The following is a 15,716-nucleotide window of genomic DNA, read 5'->3' as shown; positions in this document are numbered from 1 at the left end:
GTAACAGTCCAAAGAAACAAGTTGCTCAATGATTTCCCAAAATGAATACATCAAACATTTATCAGTGCAATGTACCAGGCTCTGAACTCTTACCTTGAGCTGAAAGATTTGGACGAAGTTCTCTGTCCGGGGGCAGAACCTGTGCAATGCTAAAAATGTTGAAGCTTACTTATTAATACAGAACGTCAGGGAGGAGTTTCACAGCTCACAATTTTAAACAGTATCTTGCAGTAAAGTAACGGTACAAGGCTCCCACGTCTCTCAACTTCTGCAAACTTCTGGATATTTTCAGTGTTCAGGGTTTTTTTCCCATGATAAGCACTTGTAAAGCTTTATCTTTTTTTTTGCACACTTGTTATGACATTCTGAAAAGAAAAACTAGTTCAGTCAAAACAAAGCTATGAAGTTTTGGTTGTATGCTGGGAACTGATCCTCCTTCTTTAGGGGCAAAGTTATAATTGCATTCTTTCTGTTTCCACTTCCTGAGCGCAACAAGCACACTGAGACGACAATATATATTTTACAAACACCTGTTTCAAAGTTCCTGTTTCTCAGTCGTGCTAAGGATCGGTCTGCACACCGTTATGCCCCGTACACAAGTGCAGATTATCTGAAGACTTTTGTCTGCAGACTTACCAAAACCATATAATATGAGGTCAAACCTGAACACTTTCAATTTGTATGCAATCCGGCAGGCCCTTGCACTACATAGAAAAGGTAAATCTGAAGACAAAAGTCTTCAGATAATCTGCACGTGTGTACGGGGCATTAGAAACAGTGCTGGTAGAAAACCCAAGCAATAAGATTTCATATACGTTTTATTTTGTAAAGTCGTTTTTGAAGTTGTTTAACCACTTCCCCACCAGGCCGATTTCGGACACTTTTTGTTTACAAGTTAAAACCAGTATTTTTTCCTAGAAAACTACTTAGAACCCCCAAACATTATATATATTTTTTTAGCAAAGACTCTGGAGAATAAAATTGCGGTCATTGCAATATTTTTTGTCACGCAGTATTTGCGCAGCGGTCTTTAAAACACCATTTTTTTGGGAAAAATTACATTTCACTGCATTTAAAAAATACTAAACAGTAAAGTTAGCCCATTTTTTTTTGTATATTGTGAAAGGTGATGTCACGCCGAGTAAATAGATACCCAACATGTTACGGTTTAAAATTGCGCCCCCCCGTGGGATGGCGACAAACTACGGTCAATAGAGATCTCAATAGGCGACACTTTAAATTTATTTAACGGTTACCAGTTTAGAGTTAGAGTGTAGCTCTTTTTTTAAATTATTGCTCACGCTCTGGCGATCGCGGCGATACCTCACATGTGTGGTTTGAACAGCGATTTCATTCACGGCTCGACTTCCGTATACGTTTTTTTTTGTGCGCGAGCTAACGGTGATCGGGGCGGCTAATTTTTTTTTTTTTTCCCATTTATTTTATTTATTTTTTTAACTTTATTACAGTTTTTAAAAAAAAAAAATCTGATCACTTTTATTGCTGTCACAAGCAATGTAAACATCCCTTGTGACAGCAATATGCAGTGACAGGTACACTTTATGGAGGGATCAAGGGTCTAAAAGACCCTAGACCCCTCCACTACACTTCCCTGTATGCAAAACGCCGAAAACAGCGTTTTTGCATACAGCCGTTTTTCAAATTTGCTGCCGTTTTGCAGCACACTAACCCGGAAGTGACGTCATGGACGCCGCCTCCGGGTTACGTCATCAGAGACCCGATTGATGCCGTTCCGGCATTCATCGGGACTCCATCCAGCCGGCGGACGCGCCGGCTGGGTGCTCGGGGCTCCCGGTGGGACGGGAGCCCCGGTAAAAGCCGCGGAAGGCGGCGGGAGGGGGGGACGTCCCCTCCCGCCCCCCGGGTAACGATGGAGCGGCTCCCGAGCCGCATCGATTGGTACCGACGGAAAGCTGACCGTCGGCTTCAAACAACGGTACCAGGATGATGCCTCTAGCTAGCTAGAGGCATCATCCCGGTATACCCCCGCAAAGTTGACGTCCACCCAGGGGGAAGTGGTTAATATTGAAAAATGTGCAGCTTTTATTGGAAATTACCTGGTAAACCTGCCATGAAGATCCTTCATATAGTGGTGGCTGGTGCTCAAAATTTTAGGGGGGGGGGCGCAAAAAGAAAAAGGTAATAGGTATTGATTCGCGGCAAAAAAACGCTGTAAAAAATTGCGTGACTTTGACGTCACACAAGTGCATAGCACTTTACCTGTGTACAATGTAATTGGCCTGGCCTGCACTGTCTTATATTGTGTACACTGCTAAGCAGGTTGCTGGCCTGGCACTATATATTTATTAATAGTAAATGGCCCACAGCGGCCTTGTATAAGATGGTTCCATCATGGTTCTCTGGTGGCATGATGAGAATATCCAGACCAGGAGACTGGCTGCTGCTGGCTTGGAGAGGAGGAAGAGGTGTCCTGGGCTGGCCTGGTCAGACAGACTCTGAGTCTGCAAAGTTCCCCACTGCCGGACTCGAGTCCGCACTGCAGTCCCGCACACAGGAGAGAGAGGAGGCACTGAGTCTGAGGCAGCGACTGCTTTAATTATCACTTACCTCCTGCTCTTGGGCTGGCTCTCTCACGACCGGACTGGACCGGACCGACTGCAGTGTCACTGCCTGGCGTCTGCTGCTGCTGCTCTCTGCTGCTGACGGGACTCGGCAGAGACGTCTTCTTCCTCGATCACGCGCGCCGCTGCTCCTCCTCTCTGACGGCAGGCGGGAGGGTGACGGCCGGGACGGTGAGTGACTGACTCACGCACCGCCCCCCACGCAACGTCACCCGGGATGTCCTGTATGATTGGTCCAGGCTGGAGTCTGGACCAATCACAGCCAGGACAGCACTACAGTGGGGAGTGCAAGAGCGCATTGCTCTGCTCCCCAATGACACCCAGAAGGCCGCCAATCGGCGCCTCTGCGTGGCAGCACGTGGGGTGCAACCCCCCCTCCCCCCATAGTCAGCAGTAGGTCCGGCACCCCTATTTGGCTTCAAATGGTAATTTTTTTTTCTTTGCACTGATTGGGGAGGGGCCCCTGCGCCCCCTATAAACCGGCCGCCACTGACACTATATTTCCAAAGGTATTGGGACGTCTGCCTTTACACACACATGAACTTTAAAGCGGAGTTCCACTCAAAAGTGAAACTTCTGCTTATCTGTCTCCTCCCCTCCCTCCCCTCCAGTGCCACATTTGGCACCTTTCTGGGGGTGGGTACCTGTTTTTGACAGGCACCCTATCCCCACTTCTGTTAAGCCTCGCCGCAGTGAGGTACTACGTCAGAAGTTCAACCCCCTCCTCCCTCTGCTTCCAGGCTAGTTACCGAGCACAGCGCACTTCGTGCATGTGCAGTAGGGACCCGGCCGTAAACCAAAAAGCTTCACTGGCGGGTTCACTTACCGGCAATGGCGGCGGCAGCACCCAACAACGTATGGAAACATTTTCTGCAGTGCCGACATTGCTGGATTTCAGGTCAGGTTCTAGTATTAAAAGTCAGCAGCTACAGTATATGTAGCTGCTGACTTTTAATTTTTGGAGGGGGGGGGGAACTCAGCTTTAATGGTCTAAGTTCAAAGGGTTCAATATTGAGTTGGCCCACCCTTTGCAGCTATAACAGCTTCTGGGAAGGCTGCCCACAAAGTTTAGGAGTGTGTCTATGGAAATGTTTGACCATTCTTCTAGAAGCGCAATTGTGAGGTCAGGCACTGATGTGGACGAGAAGGCCTGGCTTGCAGTCTCTGCCCTAATTCATCCTAAAGGTATTCTATTGGGTTGAGATCAGGAGATCAGGTGCTGGCCAGTCAAGTTCCTCCACCCCAAACTCAGTCATCCATGCCTTTGTGCACTGGTCCAAATCATTTGGTTGAGGGGGGATTACGGTGTGGGGTTGTTTTTCAGGGTTTGGGCTTGGGCCCCATAGTTCCAGTGTAGAAAACTCTTAAGGCATCAGCATGCTAAGACATTTTGGACAATTTCATGCTCCCAACTTTGTGGGAACAGTTTGGGGATGGCCCCTTCCTGTTCCAACATTAGTGCGCACCTGTGCGCAAACAAGGTCTATAAAGACATGGATGAGCGAGTTTGGAGTAAAGGAACCTGATTGGCCTGCACAGAATCCTGACCTCAACCCAATAGAACACATAGTTAGTCAGTTTGAAAAAGACACAAGTCTATCTGGCTCAACCAATAAAAAAAAAAAAAAAAACAGTAAAGAAAACACAACCATACAATCCCATATACACAATCCTATACCCGCAGTTGATCCAGAGGAAGGCGAAAAAACCCAGCAAAGCATGATCCAATTTGCTACAGCAGGGGAAAAAAAACTACCTATAAATATTAGTACCCATTTATATTATGTACACCCAGGAAAGAATCCAGGCCTTTTTAAAAGCAATCTAGTGAGCTAGCCACCTTTGAGATGAATTAGAGTGCAAACTGTGAGCCAGGCCTTGCGCTTCTAGAAGAATGGCCAAACATTCCCATGGACACACTCTTAAACCTTGTGACAGCCTTCCCAGAAGAGTTGAAGATGTTAGAGCTGCAAAGGATGGGCCAACTTAATATTGAACTCTACGGACTAAAACTGAGTTGCCATTAAAGTTCATGTGCGTATGAAGACAGGCGTCCCAAAACTTTACTGCAGCAGGCAGCCGCTGCTGGGCAAAATGAAGTAGTACTACGTCGCTCGCTCCCGTCGCTGGTCTGATTGGGTTCAGAACTGATCAGTCATCAGGTTCAGGCCAATGATTTTTAGCCTGGTCCTGTTGATCGGTCCTGCCCAATCAGAGACTGACCTGTGCCTGTGTAGTGTAAACACAGGCACAGAAATTACCCGCTCTCTCCTCCCAAAATCCTTTTTGGATTCATCGAGCGAAGAGAGAGGATCAAAACTGTGAGTACTGCACCAAGCACCCACACACACACACAGGTAGATAGGCACATTTAACCCCCGATCACCCCCCCCAGTTAACCCCTACACCCCCTGTCACATCGCACACTCTATACAGTATATAGCTGTTTCCTATATTTCTGTATTCGTTTGACTTATGACTTGGTTTAGCGCTTTTGACCGTTCCTATTAGGCTTAGGATACCCGCCGTCCCCCCTATAAAGATTTAACCCCCTGATCCCCCCCTGATCACCCCCAGTTAACCCCTTCCCCCCTGTCACATTGCACACTATATACAGGCAATATAATGGTTTACTGTATTTCTGTGATAGTGTGATTGTGACTTCAGTTAGCACTAGCGAGTTAGTTTCTGTCCCAAGTAGGTTTTGGGTCCCTGCCACCCCCCCCCCAATAAAGATTTAACCCCCTGATGACCCCCAGTTAACCCCTATACCCCCTGTCACATTGCACACTATAGACAGAATATAGCATTTACCTATATTTTTGTATTAGTGTGACTTGGTTTAGCGCTTGCAACCAATGCATTTTAGGCTTAGGATACCTGACACCCCCCCATAAAGATTTAACCCCCTGATCACCCCCAGTTAACGCCTCCATTGCCCTGTCACAGTGTCACTTTTATAGTGTACAGTTTTTTTTCTGATCACTATTATTAGTGTCACAGGTGACATTAGTTAGCGTTAGCGCCAGTCTAGGATAGCGCAGATCCCCGGTGCATAGTTAGAAATATCAGTTAACCCCTTAATTACCACATACACACACATACACCTCCATTGCTAGTATAGTGTTTGAACAGATCAATATCTGATCTGATCAGAACTATACTAGCCTCCCCAATAGTTTAGGGTTCCCAAAACGCAGTGTTTGCACGATGAGCACTGACTCCTGCCAGCACCTGCGTTTAGCCCCTCCGCCCAGTCCAGCCCACCCCACCCCACCCAGGCAAGTGCAGTAATCAATAGATTACTGTCACTTCCAAAAAACACAACACACAAAACCGCTGTGTTAGCAGAGTCAGGCCTGATCCCTGCTAGCATTAGCAGTTTTTTGGTAGCGGTTGAAATAGTCCTTGACAACCAGGTGCTTTTTTACCTGTGAGTCACACTACTGTACCTGTAAATTTGGTTGCTAAAATGTCCAAACTGTGGTACAGTAGCAGAGGCCTACAGTATACTGACCATGTCAGATGAGAGCGATGGGGAAGCCTCACTGGCAGAATCAGGGTCAGTATACGAACCTTTAGAGAACAGTGGCTCCCTGACAGATAGCTCAGACGACTGATGGGTCCCTGTTTGTCACAGTGGAGAGGGAACCCAGTTGCAGTGGAACAGCACTCCCTTACAATCACGACCCTCAGGAGTCCCTGGAAGTGGGAACAGGGCCCCGTAGGGTCTGTGGTGGCACGGAGGCCTTTAATGAAGAGGAGGAGGTAAGGTCGACAACTCTGGAGTCAGGTCTGGCAGGCAATCAAGGAGTATCCACCTGAGGGAGAAAGGATCAGGAACCAGGAACACAAACAATGCAATTAGCAGACACACAGGAGCAAGGAAAATAACCAAGCACTGACTGGAAGGTGTGCTTGGTTTATATAGGGAGCCAGGATCACATGACCCGCCACCTCCCACCAGTAGGTGGGGCTGACAGGGGCTATAAAGGGAGGTCAGAGACCCAGCGCCATCTTGGTTTGCTTCATAGAACCTGATCTTACCAGATCTCCAACTCTCCTCTCTCCCTCTGTGTAAAACACTGTAACCGCATAGCGGCCGCCATCTTGCCATGACAGTGTGCCGCTGCAGTCCTCAGAGGTGAGGGGAGGAGAAGGAGCCACCGCAGACCCGGAGGGGGTGTCTCTGCGACCGGCAAGCACCGAGACTCTGTTGCGAGAACGCCGCAGGCGCCCAGACGCAGGTGAGTACGTGGCAGTGCCGTGACAGAGCCCCCTTCCTAAACGCGACCTCAGGGCGCGAAATAGGGTTGGTCGGCCAGGGTGTCTTCTGTGGAAAGCTCTAATCTTGGCAGGTGCATGAACATTCTTAGCTGGCTCCCAGGATCTTTCCTCTGGGCCATACCCTTTCCAGTGGATGAGATACTTCAGATTTCCCCTACGACGTCTGGAATCGAGAATCTCTTGGACTTCAAACTCTTCAGAGCCATCCACAACCACTGGAGAGGGTGGAGCAACAAAACGGGAAGGAAATCTGTTGGGTTTCCAAGGTTTTAGGAGGGATACATGAAAAACAGGATGTAACCCGTAGGTGGAAGGGAGATCCAGGTGGACGGCCACAGGAGATAGGATCTCGGTTATAGTGAAAGGCCCTATGTAACGTGGTCCCAACTTCCGTGAGGGGCAAGACAAACGCATATGTTGTGTGGACAGCCAGACTTTGTCTCCTGGCACATAGGTGGGTGCTGGGGACCTTTTCTTGTCTGCATATCCTTTGTAGCGTTGTTGTGCTATTTTCAGGGTCTGGTACAACATAGGCTTAAGATGTCTAAGTTTGTTCAATTGTGAGGCTACATCGGGCACTGTGTTTGGACAAGGTAGCTCTGGAAGGGCACATGGATGGAAACCATAGTTGGCATAAAAAGGTGTCATCTTGCTGGAGTGATGCATGTGGTTGTTGTAGGAGAACTCTGCTGTGGGAAGCAGAGATAACTAGTCGTCTTGCAGATGTGTAGTGAAACAACGAAGATATTGTTCTAGAATCTGGTTGGTACGTTCTGTTTGGCCGTTGGTCTGAGGATGGTAAGCCGAGGATAAACATTGTTGGATCCTTAGATGACGACAAAAATGGGACCAGAAATGGGAGGTGAACTGGGACCCACGGTCAGTGATGATGGTTTGGGGTAATCCATGTATCCGAAAGATGTTTTGCAGGAACAAGGAGGCAGTCTTTGAAGCAGATGGAAGTCCTACAGAAGGAATGAAATGTGCCATTTTTGTGAATCTATCCACTACCACCATGATGGTGTTGTGTTTGTGTAATAAGGGTAGATCCACAATAAAGTCCATGGCTATGTCGGTCCATGGTCCTCGAGGAACTGCAGGAGGTTGGAGAAGACCCACAGGTTTTATCTTTGGGGTCTTTGATCGAGCACAGATATCACAAGAAAGGACATAATCCCTGACGTCCGATTTAATAGAAGGCCACCAATAATAACGGCTAATGTTTTCAAATGTCTGGGTAATTCCTCCATGGCCTGCTGAAAGAGTATCATGGAACTGGCCAATTACCTGAGACTGGAGTGAAGGTGGTATATACAGTTGTTCACCATGGTACCATAAGCCTTATTTCTGGATCAGAGGAGGTATCATCACCGGTGGTTGGACCGATGAATTGCGAAAACGGTCTAGGAGTGATACCTGTATTGCTAGGAATTGGTTTGGAGGTAGGATGGTCCCTTGGGTTTGATCTGTTGGGTTTTGTCTTTTCATACATGCGTGATAGAGCATCTGCCTTTTGATTTTTTGACCCAGGGCGGTAGGTGATCTGCAAATTAAATCTGGAAAAGAATAAAGCCCAGCGGGCTTGACGGGGACGCAGTCTCTTAGCAGTACGTAGGTACTCTAGATTACGGTGGTCTGTATATACAGTTATAGGTAAGGGTGCTCCTTCAAGGAGATGGCGCCATTCCTCTAGAGTGTTTTTGACAGCAAGAAGTTCCCTTTCGCCCACGTCGTAGTTTATTTCAGCGGGCAGGAGTTTTCGTGAGTAGAATGCCACGGGGTGAAGTCGATCATCTCTCTCACCTCTTTGGGACAGGATACCCCCAATGGCAATATCGGAGGCGTCAACTTCAAGGAAGAAGGTCTTCGTAGAATCGGGCTGGATGAGAATAGGAGCCTGGGTAAACAGTTCTTTTAGTTTCTCAAAGGCCTCTTGAGCTTGGTTGGTCCATGTGAACAGGTTGTGGCTTTTTGTCAGGGCTGTAATGGGGGAGCATACATGGGAAAAACCTCTGATAAAACATCTATAGAAATTGGCAAACCCAATGAAGCACTGTACAGACTTCTTGTCCTTAGGGGTAGGCCATTCCAGGATAGCTGTAATCTTACGAGGGTCCATTTTTATTTGCCCCGGAGAGATCAAGTACCCCAGGAATTCCACGGATTCTGTATCAAAAACACATTTCTTCAATTTGGCATAGAGTCTGTGCTCGCGGAGACGGAGAAGTACCCTTCTCATATGCTCGTTATGTTCAGCAGAAGAAGAGGAGAAGATCAGGATGTCGTCTAGATATATTACGACGAAAGAATCCAGTATATCACGGAAGACATCATTCAGGAAGTGCTGGAATGTGGCCGGAGCATTGCAGAGCCCGAAGGGCATGACGAGATATTCAAAATGTCCGTAGCGTGTCCTGAATGCTGTCTTCCACTCATCCCCCTTGCGTATGCGGACCAGGTTATATGCCCCTCGTAGGTCTAGTTTCGAGAAAATCTTTGCTTTCCTTAATCGATCTAGGAGCTCGGGTATCAGAGGTAAGGGATATCAATTCTTAATAGTGATGTTATTCAAGGCACGGTAGTCAATACATGGGCGAAGACCTCATCTTTCTTACCAACAAAAAATATACCTGCTCCTGCTGGTGACGTGGAAGGTCTGATGAAACCTTTGGCGAGGCTGTCAGAAATGTACCCTTTGAGGTGCGCAAGTTCAGTTTCCGACAGAGGGAATACACGTCCATAGGGGATAGGGGCACCTGGGAGCAAATCGATTGGACAATCATATGGACGTCTTGGGGGCAACTGATCTGCATTCTGTTTGTTGAAGACATCCTGGAATCCCTTGTATTTGTCTGGCAAGATAACTGGAGGGTCAAGGTTTATCGTGAGTAGATGCGTGGGTGTCTCTTTTAAGCAAGTGGTGGTGCAAAAGGTGGAAGAGAAGGTGAGAGTACCCTTGATCCAGTCTATCGCTGGATTGTGGTCGCGAAGCCAGGGAAGGCCGAGGATGAGTGGGAATATTGGTGAGGGTACAATATCCAAATTGATAGTCTCTTTATGGTGACCAAAGAGGAGACAGATGGGACCGGTTTCATGTAGTACGGGTCCAGTTTTGATAGGAGTCCCATCTACCACGAATAGGGATAACGGCCGTGACTTAAGTTGCATAGGCAGATGATGTGATCAGACTAAGGTCTGGTCTATGAAACACCCGCTGGCTCCGGAGTCGATGATGGCTGTAATCTGGAGATCTCTACTTCCCCACTGGAGAGAAAGAGAAACAGATAAGTAAGAAGCAGTGGATGGAACAGTAGAAGTCCAGGAAGAAGGGGCTAAGGAACCATTACCAGGTGAGGTTGTGGGTCGGACTGGGCATGACCGGAGTTGGTGATCAGCTTTCCCACAATAGAGACAGAGTCCTTGAGAACGGCGTCTCTTGCGGTCTTCTTCCGTTAGTGGACGACGAACCATGCCTATTTGCATAGGTTCTTCAGATGAGGATGAGGATGAGGAAGAGGATGGAGAAGCAGAAGGCATAGGGCCTGGGGAATCCAAGGACCGCAGATTAGCTGGAGCCTGTCTCTCACTTCTTCGTTCACGGAAGCGTCGGTCTAATTGCGTGACTAGGAGGATCAGACCGTCCAAGGAAGCCCAACTCTGGCTAATTCATCTTTTAAGGTCTCGGATAGTCTCAGATAGTCCTAGTCGGTACTGTTCTATCAGGCCAGTTTCATTATAACCAGTGTCAGACGCCAACTCCCGGAAATCCGTGGTGTAGTCCTCCACAGGTCTTCTTCCTTGCCGGAGGGAACGGAGGGCTGAGCGAGCAGCGGAGGGTCATCATATAATGTACGCATAGCTGCGGCATAAGAGTCCCAGGTCTCCAATATTCGACTTTTTGAGTGCAGGAGTTGGTGTGCCCAGGTTTGTGGTTGACCTGACAGCAAGGCAATGGTTGTGCGGACCTTCACATAATCATTGGGGTAGGTGCATGGTTTTAGGACGAAGAGTAGTTCACAAGCTGTGATGAATGATCGCAGTTCAGACTTCTTTCCAGTAAACTTGTCAGGCATAGGAATGGCTGGTTCTGGGAATGCAGTTAGTACCGGACCAGTGGCTGGGGGTGAGTCTGGAAGGGGTACAGACTGAGCCCTTCTTTGTTCATGTTGAAGAAGCATAGCGTTACTGGCTTGTAGAACTTGGACGGCTTGAGCCAAGGCTGTCATCTGTTGGGTGAGAGCAGTAATAGCTTTGGCTGTTCCTGCGGGTTCCATTTTTGCGGCTTGGTTATTATGTCACAACCCACCTGGGATCTTGCAGTGGAGAGGGAACCCAGTTGCAGTGGAACAGCACTCCCTTACAATCACGACCCTCAGGAGTCCCTGGAAGTGGGAACAGGGCCCCGTAGGGTCTGTGGTGGCTCGGAGGCCTTTAATGAAGAGGAGGAGGTAAGGTCGACAACTCTGGAGTCAGGTCTGGCAGGCAATCAAGGAGTATCCACCTGAGGGAGAAAGGATCAGGAACCAGGAACACAGACAATGCAATTAGCAGACACACAGGAGCAAGGAAAATAACCAAGCACTGACTGGAAGGTGTGCTTGGTTTATATAGGGAGCCAGGATCACATGACCCACCACCTCCCACCAGTAGGTGGGGCTGACAGGGGCTATAAAGGGAGGTCAGAGACCCAGCACCATCTTGGTTTGCTTCATAGAACCTGATCTTACCAGATCTCCAACTCTCCTCTCTCCCTCTGTGTAAAACACTGTAACCGCATGGCGGCCGCCATCTTGCCATAAAAGTGTGCCGCTGCAGTCCTCAGAGGTGAGGGGAAGAGAAGGAGCCACCGCAGACCCAGAGAGGGTGTCTCTGCGACCGGCAAGCACAGAGACTCTGTTGCGAGAACGCCGCAGGCGCCCAGGCGCAGGTGAGTACGCGGCAGTGCCGTGACACTGTTAAGATCAGGCATACCCAACCCCATTCTGGAGTTGCTGAGGTGCAGGAATTGCAGGGGCACGTATGGAGCAGAGTGTCGGTACTAGTGCCGCTCAACCTTCTGGTGAACTGGCAAGCACCAGTGGCCTAGTACACCCTGGACCTAGAACAACCAGCACTGCAGTATCACTTGGTGACGTGGCGAGTCCCATAAGTGCAGTTCAAGCTGGTGCGGTGGCTAGCACGAGTAGTGGCCCGCAGCCACCGCAAATTCTAAGACAGGCCCGTAGAGCCCATAGTGCCCTCCCTGATGCGCTGGCATATTCTAATTGGCAGCCCACTGATTCTACAGCGCCTATACTTCCCCCTTTCACTGCCCAACCTGGAATCCACATGGAAACAGACAATTTTACTCCCCTGAATGTTTTGGGCTGTTTTTCATGGAAGATCTTTTTAGATCTATTGTGGACCAAAGCAATTTATATGCTGGTCAATTCATCGCCGCCAACCCAAATTCGCCCCTTTGCCAGACAATTCGACTGGAAACCTATAATGGTTTCCGAGTTTAAAACCTTTCTGGGCCTTTCCCTTAACATGAGCATAACCAAAAAGAGTGAGTTGCGGTTATATTGGTCCACTAGCCCAATTCACCATATGCGCGTGTTCTCTGCTTCCATGTCCAGGGCGAGATACAAGCAAATTCTGAGGTTCATGCACTTCAACCACAATGAACTCTGTCGTCCTCGGGGAGACCCTGAATATGACCTGCTCCACAAAATTTGGCCCCTAGTAAACGACTTCAATCAGCGGTTTGCAGCCTTGTTTACCCCCTAACAAGTTGTCTGCGTTGATGAGTCCCTGATTCATTTTACTGGCTGCCTTGCTTTGAAGCAGTATCTCCCCAGCAAGCGTGCCAGATACGGGGTCAAGCTGTATAAGCTGTGTGACAGGGCCACAAGCTATGCAGTTAGTTTCTGTGTTTACAAGGGAAAAGATAGCACTGTGGAGCCCCCCAACTGCCCAGACTACATAGGGAGCAGCAGCAAGATAGTTTGGGACTTATCACCCTTATTCGGAAAGGGGTACCATATGTAAGTGGCCAATTTTTATACAAGCGTGCCACTTTTTAGTCACTTGCTTGAATTAAAAATTGGTGCATATGGCACTGTGCTACCTAATCACCGGGGCTTCCCCCAATGGCTTGTCGGGGAGAGAGAGCCTGCTTGAAAACTGACAAATTGCTTGCAGTGAAGTGGAGGGATACACGGAATGTTTTCGTTCTGTCCTCCCTTCACGCAGACACGACAGTCCAAATTCCCACGGAAACTGGTGTTTTGGAGAAACCCCTCTGTGTCTATGAATATAACCTTAATATGGGAGGGGTGGACCTCAACGACCAGCTTTTGGTGCCGTACTTAATTGCCCGTAAAGCCAGACGCTGGTACAAAAAAGTGTCTGTTTATATATTCCAATTGGCTATGCTGAATGCCTTTGTGCTATACAAAGCGTTAGGACGAGCTGGATCCTTCCTGGAATTCCAGGAAGAGATCATCGGAGCCTACCTGTATCCAGGAGGTGCTCCTGCCCAACTTCCCCTACCAGATGCAGTGAGCCGACTGCATGAGAGGCATTTTCCACATGTCCTCCTGCGTACCCCTACCCAAAGACACCCCCAAAGAAGATGTCGTGTCTGTAGCAGGTGCGGATTTAGGCTGCTATTATTGTCCCTTCTGTCCTGACCAACCTGGTCTCTGCATCGGGGAATGTTTCCAACGCTACCACACACTAGTGGAGTATTAGCGTAAGGTACAGTACGACACAGTTTAGGGCACACTAACACAGGGTCTCGAAAGATGTTCGATGGCTATCGACATTTTGAGAGACCCTAACCTGGAAAGTTGCAGTTGAAAAAATCAAGTGTAAAAAAAAAATTACAAAAAAAATTACAAAAAAAATTACAAAAAGTTACAAAAAAAATTACAAAAAAATAAAAAAGCCAAAAATAGTTGTCGTTTGAGTTATTTTTCTGTTCTTACTCTGCTCTTCTACTTCTACTCTTCCTACTGTACTTTTACTGTACTTTGTTATTGTTTTTCAATCTATTGTTAACCAGTTTGCTTTGCAGGTACACTCATCAGCAGCCACACTGATTTTATATATTCTGACACAAACAGCGTTTGCGCTCAGCATATATGGAAATCTCTAAAGGCGGCGCTGTAGGAGGTGATTTCACCACCGCAGTTAAAAACCATTAGGTATACATGGAATTTTGTCATGTATACCCATCATTAGAAAGTAGGTTTGGATGTTTTGGGCGGCTAATGGTGGGTACACTACACAATTTTCTTGTGGAGATCTCTGTTAGGTTCTCTTTTTTTCATTCAGCCCACAGGCTGCATGAAAAAAAAAAAAACCTACACTATATGCCAAACAAGGACTAGCGATGTACTGGTATGTTGCTGGACTTTGAGTGGTTATACCAGGATGATGCTTGCAGATTTAGGCATCATCTTGGTATCGTTTTTTACAACCAGCGGTCAGCTTACATGTAAAAGCGATCCTAGCAGATAATTAGCCGCTAGACTGCTTTTACAAGCAGTGGGAGGGGACTCCCGCCGCCTTCCGTAGTTTTTTTCGGGCTCTCCTGTCCCACTGGTTAACCCGAGAGTGCAGCCGGTTGTTCAATTATCTAACCATAGAGCTGATTGGAGATGAGAATGGCTCCAATCATCTCTATGGCCTAAGATACCGGAAGCTACGAGCATTTCATGACTTCTGTTTCGCCAGAAATAAACAGCACCATGGGAAAATTGGGAAAGCTCCTTATCACACCAATCTTGGTGTGGTTAGATGCGTTAAGGTCAGAAGAGAGATCTAAAGTCTAAAAGACCCCAATTTTTTTTAAAAAAGAGTACCTGTCACTACAGATTGCTATCATAGGGGATATTTAAATTCACTGTGATAACAATAAAAAAAATGGAAAATCTGTGCGCAAATACCGTGTGGCAAAAAAATTTGCAACATCCACCATTTTGTTCAGTAGGGCCTCTGCTTTAAAAAGATATATAATGTTTGGGGGTTCAAATTAATTTTCTAGTAAAAAAAAAATATAATTTTTCATGTAAAAAAAAGTCACAGAAAAGGCTTGGTTTTCAAGTGGTTAGAAGAGTGGGTGATGTGTGGCTAAGATTGAGCATAAAATACCAGGACAGTTCAAACGACCCCCAAACGACCCCTTTTTGGAAAGTAGACACCCAAAGCTATTTTCTGAGAGGCATATTGAGTCCATGGAGTATTTTATATTTTGCCCTAAGTTTTGGGAAGGTGACAATTTGTTTTTGTTTTTTTTGTTTTTTTTTTACACAAAGTTGTAACTAAATGATATATTGCTCATGCATACCATGGTTATATGTTAAATGACACCCTAAAATACATTCTGCTGCTTCTCCTAAGTACAGGGATACCACATGTGTGAGACTTTTTGGGAGCCTAACTGTGTACCGGACCCCGAAAGCCAATCACCACCTTCAGGTTTTCTAATGGCGTAAATTGTGCATTTTACTTCCGCACTACCTGTCACAGTTTCAGAGGCCCTGAAATTTCAAGATAGCACAAACCCCCCCAAAAGACCCCATTTTGCAAAGTAGACACTCCAAGATATTTGCTGAGAGGCATGGTGAGTCCATGGAATATTTTATATTTTGCCACAAGTTTCGGGAAAATTATTATTTTTATTTTTATTTTTTACACAAAGTTGTCACTAAATGATATATTGCTCACACATGCCATGGGTATATGTGAAATGACACCCCAAAATACATTCTACTGCTTCTCCTGAGTACAGGGATACCCCATGTGTGAGACTTTTTGTCAGTCTAGCCGCGTACAGAA

General features: G+C 47.1%; 2 protein-coding genes across 3 annotated transcripts in view; both read right to left on the bottom strand.

Moving 5' to 3' along the window:
• Window positions 1-127, bottom strand: part of LOC309566425 (NXPE family member 1-like) — a gene marked incomplete at its 5' end in the record, with an annotated part of 132,193 nt that extends 132,066 nt beyond the window's left edge. For both annotated transcript variants that reach the window (XM_082271566.1, XM_082271567.1), the window contains one exon: window positions 94-127. The remainder of the gene's footprint in view (window positions 1-93) is intronic.
• Window positions 1-15,716, bottom strand: part of LOC309567476 (NXPE family member 4-like) — a gene marked incomplete at both ends in the record, with an annotated part of 285,167 nt that overhangs the window by 204,086 nt on the left and 65,365 nt on the right. The window lies entirely within an intron of this gene.

The sequence above is a fragment of the Pelophylax lessonae genome (assembly GCF_965119305.1).
Source record: "Pelophylax lessonae genome assembly, chromosome: 11".
NCBI lineage: Eukaryota > Metazoa > Chordata > Amphibia > Anura > Ranidae > Pelophylax > Pelophylax lessonae.
Note: the sequence above shows the minus strand (reverse complement) of the source record. Positions and strands in the feature narration are given on the sequence as shown.